Genomic DNA, 16,193 nt, shown 5'->3' on the forward strand with positions numbered 1-16,193 from the left:
TGTGGTAGACCATGCCTGTCATCCCAGCTTCTCAGGAGGTGGGTGGGTGCTCAAAAGCCTGGGGCTGCAGTGTGCTCAGCCAGCCGGGTTTCCACATCATGTTTGGTATCAACCTGATCATCCCAGAGAGCTCAGGTGAGCAGGTTGCCAAAGAAGGGGTAAACCCACTTGGTTCAGAAAGAAAGTAGCTCAGTTTCTGGCAGTACAGTCCTAGGTTTACGTAGGAGCATGTGCTGAAACTGGTTGCGGTTTAAATCAATAGGCCAGTTGACCACAGATTTTCATTGACAGTGGACACAGAGCCCCTCCTGTCCTCTGCTACAGAGACAATGCAGAGGTAAGATGTAGACTGCAAAGGTGACATGTGAAGCTTGGCAGGAGTCAGCATTGTCAGAGCTTAACAGCAAGTTCTCATTCGTGCCAGAATCCTTCTCAACTTAATAGTGCAAATAGGATTAACACTGCATAAATAAGCAAACAAGGAAGCACGAGTTTCCTTTAGGCAGAAAGTGTGATATTTTCTCTGATGAGATAAATGAAGAAACAAAATATGCTTTATTAAACATTAAGAGTCTATGAATCTGCCAACATGGCCCAGTGCAGTTCTGGGCAGATACCTAAGCAAGCACTAAATAAGCCAGCTCCACTACTGGAAGCAGCATAGCCAGGCAAATATGGCATTCTGCAGAGCTCATTAGCCCTGCTGCAAAGTCAGCTATATTAACTCAGACAGTGCATCACACTAATGTTGCTTCACTTCTTCTGGGGACCAGGCGGGTTCATTCAGCATGGGTAACTCAGTGCAGCACTTACATGAGCTCTCCAGGTACACATCAAGGCAGGGGACAGCAACCTTTCAAGGATGGTGTGTACCAGATGGTATTTTTCTTTCCCAGATTAGAGGTTAAACATGCTGGTAAGAATGCTGTGGGATCCATGAGAGACTGCCTCTTACAGAAACAATATGCTACCATTTTCTATCATCATTAAATTGCATCTGTATGAGGCAGAAGCTCCCGCTGCTCTCAAAACGAGCCAGAAGGTGGGAGCCACCAATGCCTCTCTCCAGATGGCACAGCCCCACAACCAGCTCTGTGCTAGCCCTACTGGTGCTTTTAGAAATTGACCTCCACACTGCTGCTGGTTTCAGCACCCCAAACTGAATAGGCTGTAAGAGTCACAGGGATGCAAAGAAAGTTCTGCAAGACTGACACTTAAGGCTAAGGCTTTACTGCACATCCCCTTGAGTGCTGTGTTTGGGCACAGCTGCCTTACAGACAAATTACAGAATGTGTTCTGGCTTAGAAGTAAGCAAACCTATCTTCAGTTCACAATGAAATAATTCAAGTGTCTTTCATAAGAGAGCTAAAAATTGGGCTTTGGATTAGGTTGTTGACCTACATGCCTCAGCTCCCTGGCTGTGAAATGGGAACAGTCTTTCCAGCAGGGATATTGCTGAAAGAATTTCATTCCTGCTTATAAAACACTACCACAGTGAAGTGATAATAAGAGATATAGACGTGTTAGTTTTACTAAACTATTTAGAATATTCAGGGTACAGAAAACAGACCCAGCCATCCTTTTCCTTATACTAGTGTAAATGGAAGCAATTGTATTGAACACAACTCACTGTATATAAAACTTAATTTAAATCAGTCTGTGTCTTTCTATGCACTTAAAATGGATAACAGGAATTTTTCTGATCCCACTCACAGCTAGGCTACAGTGATCTTATATCAGAAGACCTGTCTATGGAGCTTTTTTGTTTTAAATTTTAGATGGCTTTGAGGCTTACACAAAGGTCTTGGATGTTTTGATTTATTTATCTCCATATCCCCCGGTGGGTAGAGCATCTTGGAGGATACACAACTTTGAGTTTGAAAATAATGCCATAAAATAATTTCTGAAACTGTTTTAGAAGCCAAAGCAGCAGATATTTGAACACTTATCCATATGCAGATAAAAAAGACAAAATGAATTGCATATACCTGGATGCAGAGAAGGTTTCTGGTTCAAATTTGCCACATAACCCCATATGTATTTTTACCCTCCTTACAAACGTAACTATTTCAGGAACACTACGCAGTGCAGACACAGCTAAAGGCTACACTTCATTAATCACATCTGATTCTGTTACAATGCCTTTACCTCTAACATGGAAGCTGCTCAGCTCAGCACCACTCAGAAGGGACATGATGACTGACAGTGTGTTCCCAGTCCACTGCAAATGTCAAGCGTTAATGTGTTAGTTAAGCCACCAGACTACACCAGGCTGCAGTGATGACTGAGTCCTAGCTTTGAAGGCTATATTATTTCAAACAGAAATAAACAAACGAAAGGACAGGCGATTCTAACTTTTCCATTCCTAACACCTTATGTTTTCCAAAAACTGTGACAACAAAATCATTTCCCTGAATTTTTCTGTAAATAAGCTTGGCGGACTGAGGGGTCTATTTTCATACCACCATGTGAAAGAGAATCCAAGCAAGAACACTCCAGCATCAGGCCAGTAGGTATGCCTCTAATCACTTTAGAAATCTGTTTTCCCATAAGTAAACCTGCCAGCATCCCTTCACCTATGGGTCTATGTCAGAAAACAGACAATAGGCCAGGGGGACCTCAGGTTGGATCTATATGGCAGCTGTAATATCCTCCTTCCAAGTGGACAGAAAAGTTAAACTTCCTTTTAATTTTGACTTGACAAGTTTGATGATGCTTGAGGTCCAAAAAAACACTGAACTGATTATTTGTTCTGCATTTACTTGTGCTCCAGCATGGGTTTTGCAGGCAATATTCTTGTGAAAAGCCAGTCAGATATTAATATTTTGTACAGTTTGACTTCTGAAACAATAAGCTTAAGATGGAGCTCTGTGTAATCCTCATTCTAGGCCTCATATTTCCCACTCATAGCAGTGACTGAAAGAGACTGGAATTAGGTGAATATGAATGCAAACAGCAAAGTGACAACTGTGATGGTACCAGTCCTGGTGAAACACTGAAGGTAGTAGGCCAAGCAATGCTGTATATTGCTAACTCACTCCCTGGGCTTTCACAGGGAGTAGCACTAGTTTGTATTTATGGTAATTTACAAGATATCATGCTATCAATGGCCATTAGTTAAACATAAAAGTGAAATACACGATTCCCTACACCAAAGAGGCTAGGATCCTTTTCATCTGCCATGAATTCTTGACTAGTCAGTATTACTCTGGAGCTACTTACTAGCAGTCCATTACTGCATGTCACATTTTTTTACGCTGCACCTAAAGAATCATACTCTGATTAAGAAGGATAGAAAAATAAGTTGTTATTACAAAAGACCAAAAGGATCCTGTTCACATCATGAAGCAATAGGTTTAAACTTTCCAAAACAGTTGACATATAAAACTTCCAACAGGTACAGGTATTCCATTAAACAAGAATAACAGGAATACAAGCAAAACGTAGGCATCCAAGAAGACAGAAACTCATTAAACTGCCTTTTCAAACAGCCAGCTGTTGTTGGTTTTGGGTTGTTTTGTTTCTTTTTTTAATTTTATGACCAGCTGTTTATTTCTTTTCCAAATTCCAAGTCGAAATCTCAAGAAATAGAGGAAAATGATAAATATTAAACTATTAACACTCACAGAAATGCAGCCAACTTTCCAAATTCCCACAAGTTTCTCAAGCTTCAGCTTTGAGTGGCTGGGGTAGGGGGATGGGAAGCAGGGAGATGGGGGAAGAAAAGAGAGAAAGGAAAGAACAAAGAGAGAAACATAAAGTAAAAAACCCAAACCTCTTTCTCTAGCAGAGGCTGCTGCAGTAATACGGCACAGAGAAACTAATGGGGACAGCTGAACCACTACATGAGATTGTTCTGAAATAAAAAAAAAAGTGTATTTTGCTTAGGAATTTCAATGTAAAAAAAAAAAAAAGAAAAGAAACAAAAATAGGAAGAAGAATTCCAGCTGGGATGGAACCTACAAAGCTCCTTGAGCAATTTGAATAATTATAGACTTGGATAAATTGTAGTTAAATCATTTGTTTCAAATGTGGTACAACCAATAACTAAACCAGCAACAGCCTTTCAGTATAAGAGAACTGTTGCTGGCTTCAGGATAAAGTACAATAGCTGGAGCTAGTCATTGGCCAGCCATACACTATGTAATGAAAAAGCCTTTCTTTCACAAAGCCTGTGATTTCCACTTTTCAGATACCAGCAAAAATAATTGTATGCATTTGCTTGCCATATGTACTCATCAAACAGTAAAGGTGTTTTCCTGATATAGCAAAAGCTGACTTGGGTTTTGTCTGTTATATTCTTTAATTTCCAGAATGAGAGTTGTCTCAGTAATAAACTAATCCTCATTCTTAGGGGACTGTAAAAGCAGAGGCAGAAAGAAACCTTATTTTTGTGTTAACAATGGCCAAGACGTCCTTCACATTCTTGTTTAAAATTTTGCTTCCTGCCCTGATCTTACTGAATTTGCACCAGTGGGTGATGGCAGGTACCAGCTACCATGCCAAATGTTTGAGCCCTTGTGTTTTTTGTGGATGTAAGTGGTGGTATAAAGCAAAGATTCACGTTGAGGGTAACATGGGAATTAATGTGATGTTTGTTTTATCTTTTTTATATGGACAAGACTACTGTAAAAATCCATGATTTTGCAGTGAGCTAGGCAACATGACATTTCCCTGTCCAGCTAGATCCTACAGGGCTCAATGCAGCTCAGTTTTGCCATGGTGTCTGCCAAACACGCTCCTTAGGGAAGGACAGGGAAAGAGCAAAGACATCAGGATTTGATCCACTCAAGAGCTGGGAAGAGGCTGCACATGACAAATGTGCTAAGGACACCAAATTGCTTAATTTGATTAAGCTTAAGGAGACTTGGTGAAAACAATGGTGCTTCAGTCAAGATTGTACACCATATAATGGCTCCATGTGCTACAAACAAACTGCAGGTATGTTATAGAAATCACATTGTCACAGTTACAAGATGAGCCACAAGTGATCTTCCAACAGTAGTCCCACTTACCCTTGCCACCCGCAACGACAGTCATTTATTTTCTTTCTGTAACTCTTTTGCATACACAAACGTAAGTGTGCACACAGCTAACGCATCTAACCAGCATGTTCAACCCTTTCTCACTGCACATGAAGTCGATTCAGTATTCGCCTGTGGCTGCCAGATCATCACTGAAGTTTGGCTGCCCTCCCTGAAGTCCTGCTGCTTTGGATGTCTCCACTGTAGTGTGTAAGACAGCTGGGGCAAGGGAACAGATGCTTCTGCAAGGTCCTTTTATCTAGTGAAACAGAAGTGCTGAACTAGTAAATAGGTACCTGTGAGAACACACTGAAACTAGGACAAAGGTAAAATGCATTTATTTTGCATTGCGTTGTGAAATTTCTTCTTCCGGGGGGGGGGGGGGGGGGGGAGGGTAAAACTAAAAAAGAACTAATAAAATTAAGAAATTAAGAAATATGATGGAGGATCTAGTTCAACACAAGTACAACGTGCCAGTGTAAGCAAAATTTAAACTCCATGCACAGGTTGATGCCTTCTACTGACATTCAGATTGGGCATTTTTATGACCAACTCAGTGAGAAACTGTTTACTTCTCATTAGTGATCAGAACACCAAAATTAACTGCTTGAACTGCTTTACTTTAAAAGCTCGGTGCTGGAGAAGTCTTGTGAGACTAGAGAAAACCAATATAGCTCCAGTTCCAAGGTTGGGGAGAAAGAGGATGAACCAGATGATCATAGCACTTTGGGTCTTTATTTCTCTCTTAGAAAGATGGAAGACATCCTTACATGGAAAAAAAAAACCCACAAACCCTAAACAAAAAAATCTACACTCAAACAAAACAAACACAAAAGGACAACAAGTTGTGATATATTTGAGTTTGAACAGGTACAGACTTTCTATGCGGTAGAAGAAGGCTGAGAATTTTATTGACATCTCGGTAGTAACAGCCAAGCTTCTAAGATGCTAGCAATAACTGAGCTGCTAACAACAACGCTAACCAGAGGGCAGCGTTGCATGGGAGCTGGACTGGCACCTGGGGCTTACCTCCCCTCACTTGAGAGACTGCCCTGTCTCCACAGTACCTCAGCAACTGCAAAACTCATGCTAAAGGCAGTAGACACCATTTGTACATAGTTGGTATAGCTAATGAAAATAACTTCTAGAATTAATTTTCTGCATGGATTTCCCTTGCTCACACTGCACAGTCTTTCAGTTGTGCCTTTTTCCCAGGATATGCCTGGGGATGATGAGGAAAAATGCAATTTATAGTATCAGCCTTAGAGCTCTAGTCTAACATGGCAACTCCTTACCTGTTTAAAAGCATGTATTTTTGGACCCAGGCCCAAGTCATTATGTTCAGATTTATATACTATTTATTACCAATAAGATCTATATGCCACTGCATATAGACATAATGGAAGAGCCAAGGAGAGAGAGAGACAAGGAGAGGCTGGACTTTTTGAGATATATTTTTGACTCTGCTAAAGAGAATCATTCAAGATGGGAGAGATGGAGAGTGTGTAGTATGGTTGAGAGGAGTAAGGAAGGAAGATTGGAGAAGCAAATATTGAAGTGTTTTTAATTTTAGAATACAGGATACAATAGAGATTAGAGTAGATAAACAGAAGACTATGGAAAGAAATAGCATGCCTGTCAATGAAATGTATTTAAATTACAGGCTAATCTCACAAAGGTTAGACAAAAGTATGTAAACTTCTGAATAAGAATCTGAGACAGAATAAGAATCAATAGCATCAGCCAGAACAGGTGATTAAACAGACCTCTTCAGTCCTGTTTCTATGACTGGTCCTTCAAGGCCAGGTTTGAGCAACCTGGTCTAGTGGAAGGTGTCCCTGCCCATGGCAGGGGATTGGAAGTAGATGATCTTTAAGGTCCCATTAAGGTCAATGATTCTATGATTCTGTGACAGCTTATAATGTTACTGACAGCAGTGTTTCATCATCAGTCCTGAGCATTCCTATTATGTACACCAGACAGGATGAAACAGAATAATACTGACAAAAATCCTATACCATAGGCACCTCAGAACTCTCTGGGAGAAGGGAGGAAAAAGTAACAGCTGAGACATCACTGATTATGAACCGAATCTTAGACATCAGAACAATACACATTTCTCAGCAAAAAATAGACAGTAGAGGCAGAAAAGAAAATAGAAATTAGTGAAAAAGAAAAAGATGGGCCACTATCACAGTCCTGTGTAAATGGAATTTTCTTCTCTAAAAGGGATATCATCACAGTGATGACTGAGGTATTAAAATAGAATTTTGATAGTTTTCCAGCGTTTTGACCTATCCACTTTTAATTATTTGAGCTACTTCTTCTTTTGTGAACCTGTTCTTCTATTTCACTATAGAGCATTTCTATTCATAACCAGCCAGTATCTCCTACTGGTTACTTTCATCCTGATATTTCCAGTGATGATTCTCTGAAAACCTCTAAATAATGTGTGTGTCCTTGCTGTTCACATTCTTAAAGTGTTTATTCATCATCATTTGAGATTTAATTTAAGTTGGACAAGCTAGATAAATTTGATTCTTTTAATCTCCTGCCATAAACCAATTTTTCTTGTCTTTTCTTGATGTTCCTCCTTTGATTTATTTGCATTTTCACTGACATTATGAGGTTTCCAGAAAACAATGCATGATTCTCTGTATGCCCTTCTCCATGCCAAAAGTTGTATGGGGTTTCTGAATAAAGCTGAACACCGCAAAAGAAAACTGCTGCTTTTCAACAGGGGGCTATGACCTGGCCCACTTCTCCAAAAGTCAAATTTTCAGCCACTTCTCATGTTTGCAAAGCATAAAAAATATTTCACTCTACTGTAACAGTTTATGAGACTTTGGAGCTTTACTGATGGCACTGACTTGTTTCCCAAGTGTTGGATTTGATACTTGTCATACTTACATCATGCAGGTGGTTGCCATATAAGGACAACTTACTAATAAGGGGTAAATCTTCACAAAATCTTCACAGTCTTGCTAGAAATTGGGCCCCTTCCTCAGTGGGCACACTGATTTTTTAGGGCAGAGCAGTAAGTCAGAATTTCTAATGTTCAGTTAACGGAGGGAGCCTGGGGCAGATTCTCCTGCTTCCTCTGTAGACAGCTCTGACTCATTTTTTAAAACCTTTCTCTGCATCGCTTACCTAGAAAAAAGTTCTCTAACACCTGCTTGGCTTTAAATATGTGAATAGAGTAGTGACTTTGATGGGAAAATCCAGATGCTTACGTTTGAGTACGCTTTAAAGTGTTTTGCTAAATCAGAGCCTAAGGACAAAGGAAACAGTTCAGAAAGTGCATCATCAGTAGAGACCCATTGCCTATAACCTGAAATGAACTCAGAACGTTTTAGCTTGGCCATTTATTTACTTTGATATTCACACATAAATGTAATTCCTGCAGTGAGAATTACTGCAATGATGATATGCAAGAACAGTCTCATGATATTTTCTGCACATGTAATAACGGAAATTTCACAAGATAATATGATCTTGAAAGATTTTTAGCCTGATTTCTAAATGAAAATGCTTTGTTGTGCTTTTGGATTAGCTTCAAAAATTTTTGATACCTCCTTCTGAGGTTCACCAACCAGTGCTAATGCAATGATCACAGTTTCAGTTTTAAGTATACTAAAAAAGAAAAAGAAGAGGACAGAAGGCTCTCCTTGGGGCAGGTTGGGGGGAACAAATTCACTGATTCACCAGCATCAAGTAGTTTGCATCAAGGAAAACCAAAGATTTTTCATGTTGCACTCAATTTCTCAGCCACCACTGCCATTTCCCTACCACTCCCCATCAGTTTCACACTGAGGATGTGTTATGAGACTGAGTGGGGACATGCAAATCATGCACACATCCCTGGAAAAATGCTTGGCAAATCTGGCTCTTCAGTTTTTCACTCACTTGCCAAAAAATATTCCCTCATCCCCCAAGCCCTCCCTCTGCCATGCCTAATTTAATTTCAAAAGTCAGAAGCTTAACAGGGACATAAGCTTCCTAAACATGCTGTCATCTAACAAGGAATGTGAATTCAAACCTTATAATTATGATTTTCCTTAGGTACAGAAAAGACTGTACAATCTTCTAGATATTCTTGTCCACAAGTGCTAATACAATGACAGGCTTCACATGGCTGGTGGGGACTTTTTCCCAAAAAAAGAACACATCTAGAGGTTTTTCACAACCCTGCCTTGCCAACAAGACATGAGGCTTTTGTCTCTGATGCCAGCGGTTCTGAGTTGTATAAATATTCCACATTTCAGTGCAACAAGAAGCTGAATGATTCTGTAGAGAGCTTAGGGCAAATGAGAGTTACTGACCTGATATTTCTATAATTCCGTTATTTCATCTCTCAAAAGGGACCTGCATCCACCGAGTTTTGGCTTTTTAAGTAAAAATAAATCACTCCCTTTCAAAGGCATTTTGAAATGCCTTTCCTTTTCTTCAACTCCTTAGGACCTTAAGGACACACATTTTATGTGTGTGAATATATATGTGCATGTTTGGGAGAGAAAAAAAGGAAATGATAGAGATAACATTCATTTTCATCAGTAATTTTGAAACAGCTTGTGAGACTGGACCATCTTCTTTAAGCGCAACCATTTTGTGCCTCTTTTTAGCTCCAGTGAGGAATTCTTGCTTAAAGTGAGACGTAAGTATTTGCCAATAGCTCACAGTAAATACTTTTTTGGTCTTCTTGTACCCCTATGATGACTGGCCTTCTTTCCCCTTCAGTAATCACTGTCTAAAAAAAGAAAACCTCCAGGCGCACTTCACTTCTGTCCCTTCCCCCTGGCAGAATGCCCAGCCTCAGTGTGATGCTTTTAAACCCTTCCCCCCACAGACACAAGGTTTCCACCACATTATTATCCTGCACAGCAGAGGGGGGGAGGCAGGGCTGCGGGATGTGATACCATTCAAGCAGAGATAGATGGAGACGGCTCTTTAGGGTACCTAACGCTTTCCATTCTGTACGTGTGCACATATCCTTATGCATGTGCACATACACACACATACCCGCACAAGAGAAATCTTTTGGCATAACGTATTTCATAGTTGCCTTGGTTAAGAGGACTCTGCCATAAGGAAAACGTAATGAATATACAATTAGTTCAGATTGCCAGGCAGCCTAAAGTACATGTGTATGTGTCATGTGCACATGCAAGTGTACTGGTTTAATGAAAATTCAGCAGTAGTTCCACCAAGCTGAGAATAGCAGCCAAAAAAAGAAACAATAAAGAGTCATTCAATTGTTGTGCAATAGGCAAGTTCTCAGATAATCGTTCTAGATGTGATTCTTCGCACAAGGAAGCTACTGGGAATTGCCATGATGCCAGCCAATTCGGGATCCTATCTCGGCTAAACAGGGCTATTATCATCTTAACAGTACTGCAGATAGGTGACCAGCAGATGAAGGCTGCATTATTCAAGGCATTTGGATGGATAAATTAAACTCAGATTTACTGTGAGGAATCCTTTCAGTGTTGTAGCTTTATCAGTCACCCAGAGAATCAATATGTTTTTGCTATATCACTTTTACTGCTGCAGTAAGGCAAAGATCTTTTGTGATAAACTGTAGCTTATTTTTTTCATTCTTGTTCCCAAGTGAGCAGTCCACACAGGTCATTCAAAGCTAAGTGTCTTGCTTGCTTCCTTGGAGTCTAGTTCTAGTTTTCTGGGTATTAGCTCAAAGAAATTGCCCAGAAAAGCTAAATAAGATTGTGTTCTCCTTGAGCTGATGGTAATAGCATAAAACAATTGAGCCCGGTATCTTTATTTTAACTTGCTCATAGCACAGTTTCAATATAGAACAAAATAAACAGAGAGACAAGTGTATATAACTAGAATTAAGATAACCTGTGAAATGTCACTAGATGAGAAGATATCATTCTACTGTTTATCCAGGGAAATGCTGAGGTTGTGGTCAATGACACCAAATGTTCAAAAGCAGCACTAGCTTAAACTGTCCCTCCCCCCTGCTCCCAGCTGCTTGTTCCTGTTTCCATCACCACAACCATTTGCAGGCCTGCACCATGAACCAAACTGGGAAACTGATTCAATTAAAAAAAAAAAAAAAAAAAAAGGACAAAACCAGACAATAAAATAATGATGATGGCAGCAGAGAGACAAAATCAACTGCTAAGGCCAGAACTGACACTAATTATTTCTTATCGTCAAAGCACAGTCTTGGGCTACATTTCCGCGTGGCTTTTAGATGCTATGTAAGATACTGTCATACTACACAATACACTAAACTTTCTTACACATACAGCTATGATCCCTCCATTTGTGCCACCTTAGCTTTTTTGCGGGTGTACCGTAAGCTGCATCTGAGAAAGGATCTTCCTTGAAAGGCTGGGGTTTATAGTTTTCTAGGGGGTTGGGATTTTGTTTTGTTTTGTTTTTTCTTTTTCCCCTGGGAAGAAGGCAATGGGTTAGTTGGTTTAAGTAGATGATTTGGGAAGCCTGGTTGAGTGTGCAGCCATGCCAGTGAAAGGAGTTGTCTGCTGACAGGGGGAAGGAAAGCAACCGGGTGGAGGAAGGAGGTCCTCCTTCCAAGGCAGAGGAAGGAGGTTGGAGACAAGGTAGGAGGAAGAGCTGCCACCAGTAGAAGCTTCCTGAGCAACCTCAGCCTCAACATGTGGTTTCACACAACCAAATTCAGCTGCAGGCACTGTGCTCACTCTGAAGCCATTTCACTGCTCAGGCGAGCCAAGCCCTTATGAAACCTTTGGCACAGGCAAATCTATCACTGAATTCAATTCCTCCCTATATTAAGACAAGATCAATAATAAAACTAAGGCTTGAACTTCAGGAGAGCTGGGATACTGCTTGTTACTACTTCGTGCAGTGTAAGAACAGCGTTACCCAAATCATCCAGCACCGCCTTGGGGCTGAGCCAATTAGCAGCAAACCAGGTGAAAAACCTGACCGCACCTTTTGCATTTGGAACACCTGCATTCAGATGACTAGCTTGTGTAAGGTGAGGGTAGAAAGCTAAATGTTGACACTGCACTCAGTCAGTCAAATCTTGCAGCTAAACAAGGATGCCTTGGGCCAGACCTAGTCGACCCAGATTTCAAGACTGTGTATATACTCTAATCCTGTTTATCTGCTACCTCTCTCAGGGAAAAGCAAATCCTCCATGGACTCTCAAAGCCCCTCTCCTGTTTGCTAGTTACATTTGGCCAGTTGACGAACAAGGACAGAGCCACTTCTGTGGCTAGTCACGAACAGCTTGAATCCCAAATATGAAACACAGCAAGCTGCTTGCAAAAGGGTATGAGAGAGGTGACTGTGGCAGGTAATTTTAAGAATGAGTGCATTTGGGGTAAAAAAAAATAAAATAAAAAAATCTGCTCTCACACATCCTGAGCACAAAGAAAAAACTAAATTCCCTGTGTCAGTGACCTGAGGGCCCAAAGAGCATCTCAAAAAGCATTAAAGCATTTACCATTAGTTGGACATCCCATTCACCCTAAAACAGATCTAAAACAAAGCCAGATTACAATTAAAGGGACTCAGATGTTCACAGAAGTGCCTGGTCACAAGCAGCACCCGTGATCCTCACTGCAAATCTATTATTTATTTAAACACTATTTTTTTCATTATACCTACCGTTGCTATCGCAGATTCTAAGCAACTATGTAAAACAGCATTGACTTAGCAGAGAAAGAAGGGGCTGTGGAATTAAGACCAGCAACAAAATGACCCATGAACTATTAAAATGCAAAAGGCTGAACCCTTTTGCAAGAGAATTGCACTTAGAGTGTGAAATAAAGGTTGTCCCTTATCTGCAGTAAAATTCCCCTCCCGCAGCCTGCCTGCCATGAACGGCCCTGCCGGGGCCGGGGAGTGTGCTGCCCGCTCCCCTCTGATGGGAAGCAGTGCAGGTTTAGCAGCCCTTCAGGCAAGGAGGGAGGGGAAGCAGGAGGCCCAGAAATTCAGGCCAGTTCCTTTCAGTTCAAACTCTCCAGCATTGTCCCCCTTTTCCATAACAAACAGTGCTTGTAGCTGCTCCACTAAAATGCAGATGTTAAATATCCTTTTTTCCTTTTCTTTTTTTTTTTTTTTTATTCCAGAACTCGAAAGGGTCTGGCAAACCAGCGTAACACTACCCTGTTTTAGATTGTGCAAAGTATGTTTACCAAGGCTGAAAGGAATTTAGTACATACTCCCTCCCCCAGGATCTGCAGGGCTTGAGAAGGGCTGAACCAGGCAGAGAAAGAACTAGGGAGTTAAGAAAAAGAGTTACAAAGCAGGCAATTCTGTTTAACACACGTCCTTTTATTTTATTCTTTAATGCCAGGACTAAAGCACACAAGACATAGAAAAGAACAGGGTTTTTTATTTAAATCAGTTCCCTGGATAGATGGCTATTGCTGTTTAAAAATATTTGATTTTGTTAAAATTCTACATCTACACCCAAAAAAATTAGTCAGAGAATAGATTTCCTTTTTAACTTTTAAACAGGGGAGGGGGCGCTTTTATTATTTTTTTAAGCCAGAACAATTTAAGCTGCTTGATTAATGCTGCAGCCACAAACAGCCCTATCAGTGCAGCAGAAAGGTGCCACAAAGTGAGGCAGGGGTGCCAACAAATAGCCGGGGGCAAGAGACAGGAAACGTGTGATTCACAGTCTCCATAGACCAGATGAATCTCCCTCAGAAGTGCTTGTCTCCATCAATTATAGATGGAGCCTGGCCAATCAGCCAAGCTTAGACACCTGACTCTTTGCTGTCTGGCAGCTGGAAGCAGTAGTGGAGGGTAAGTGATAGTTTTAGGAGGCATTTCAAAATTTTACACATCTGTGGAACATAGCTATTCAGACATTCTACATGGTGCAAGGCCTTGATCTCACAGGGCAACATGTCCATCTCTTCAACGTAGACATGGAACTGAGTGTCCAGAAAATGCTCTGCGTCTTTGCAAAATAAAATCCTAAATCTCAATAGTGAAAATAAAAATAAATCTGAATTTACAGCCATGCTGGAATTGTTCTTAATACAAACTTCACAGGTGCAAACTGAGACTTTTTTTGCATGGTAAGGGCACATTCCTCACAGACTGGAATACTGTGTTCTGTGATGGAGAAATCTGACTGCACACTTGAGCATAATTATCATTGATTCATCAGCTGAGCTACTTGTGCTGCAGCTGAAAGAATTGGTTATAGAGTTGGACACTTTGTGTTTGACTATACTGGTGGCAGGGTGCTAAGACATGAACTGTGTTTGCTTGCAGGTGGTCATACTGTTTTAACTACTGGGCCTGCTTGTTACAGTGCAATTCAGTTCGCAAGTTCTTCTGTGAAGAGAAATAAGGTCTTCCATCTGCCTTATTTTAGACCTAAAACTGAGATGAATCACTTCCTGAAAGTGTCTGTATCTCACCATGAAGTGTACAGAGTGTCTTAGACAAGGGTTACATACATAAGTACATAAGAAAAAAATCCTTCCTCTACAATTGCTTTTTCCTATTGTGGCAAACTGTTGTGAACACTCCATCTAAATATTTGCATTTATGCAATAACTGTAACAACTGGTATAACTTATGTTACTAACATACCTCAGTTGCCCCACGTGAATCATCATCATCACAAGACTAACTTTTGCACCCAAATCTAGTGGTAATTTGTGCTTCAGCCAAGCAAGACCTTTATCATATTCTCACCAGATTCTCTTCTGCAGGCGCACATTTACCAGCCATAGTTAGTGAGCAACATATATGTAACTATGGAGGAATAAATAATGCATTAAAAGCCTTTTTGTGACTACTCAAGCCACATTTTCAACAGATACACATAAAGTCACATTCACCCTGTCCTTCCTTCTTCACTTTCAATATAACATGCATGCAATACAGGAAGCAGAATTAGAGGTTATACACTGAAGATCTTAATTTTGCTGCCTGCTGCAGTCCCAGGAATAATACTGTTGTGAGTTATCTTTACTCAACCTAGAAAACAGAAACAATACCATATACGTGAAGAATTACAGTTGGCAGACCCAAATAAAACATGACACAAGTCACAGACCTTTAAATATGATTGGCTGGAATCATTTCAGGCCAGCATGAATTAGATGTCCAAAAAGTACTTAGACAAGCAGGACGATAATGCTAGTTGGGATCCCAAGATTCTCTCATGTTGTGGTTTAAGCCCAGCTGGTAACTCAGAACCTCACAGCTGCTACAGCAATAGCCAGAATGATGGGAAGTTTTGCTTGTAGGTATTCTGTTAATAGAGGATAAATAATTAATAATAATTAATAACCAAGGCATAGTATCTGTACAAATGATTTGTTCAGTGATATTTATAGAACACTTTGAGGACTTTCAAAGTACCCTCATTTTTGAAAATAAAAGCACTTTGTTTTGTTTCAAGTCAATGAATGTTTTCTGGCTCACTATCTTTAATCTGAAAACTTTCTTTCCAGCCGTCACAGCCCAAATGTGCAAAGACAGAAAATACATTACTCTTTTGCATTGCACCTAGAACAATAAACAAAAAAATGATTCAGAGGAGGTTGCCACCTCAGTAATAACCATGTGCAGCCTTTTGTTGTGTTCATAATAGTCAAACATACAAAACCTGTCAAAAAAAAGCTGAAGGTCTCTTCTCAGAGACACTCTGAGGTCTTGGAGTTTTTTACTCTTTCTGTTTCAGCATGACATGCATTGTCTTTTTGGCACTGCAATTATCTTTGCCTCATTGTCTAACTCAGGAAAAGATATCATTTACATTGCCACCTTTGTGACTCTTTAGGTATCAGATAACCTACTTAGTGCTGGCTCTCCAGATGTTGAGAAATTTGGGCTTCACTGTCCTGTAAACCTTTTGTGGCAATGCATCTACTGTGGAAACGATTTTTTTTTATCTTCCCCTCTCGTAGTAGATAAGCTTTACAGAAAAACATGCCAGTAACATATGAGGCAAGCAAAAGTAGCACAACCACTACTGCACTGCACTGTTCTTTTTTCCTCTCTCTCTCTCCAGAGATCTCCTGCCTTAGTTTTTCTCCATCATTGCACTAGATTTATTGCTCCAGTAAATTTCTGCAAAGGAGAAAAAGAAGGTACTTGAAGACCCCAGGGACTACCAGCAAGGATCCCCAGACCAGACAGCCCTGCATTGAAACAAAAGCATTCCAGAGAGTTCAGTTGCTT

Source organism: Strigops habroptila, chromosome 6 (assembly GCF_004027225.2).
Source record: "Strigops habroptila isolate Jane chromosome 6, bStrHab1.2.pri, whole genome shotgun sequence".
Taxonomy (NCBI): domain Eukaryota; kingdom Metazoa; phylum Chordata; class Aves; order Psittaciformes; family Psittacidae; genus Strigops; species Strigops habroptila.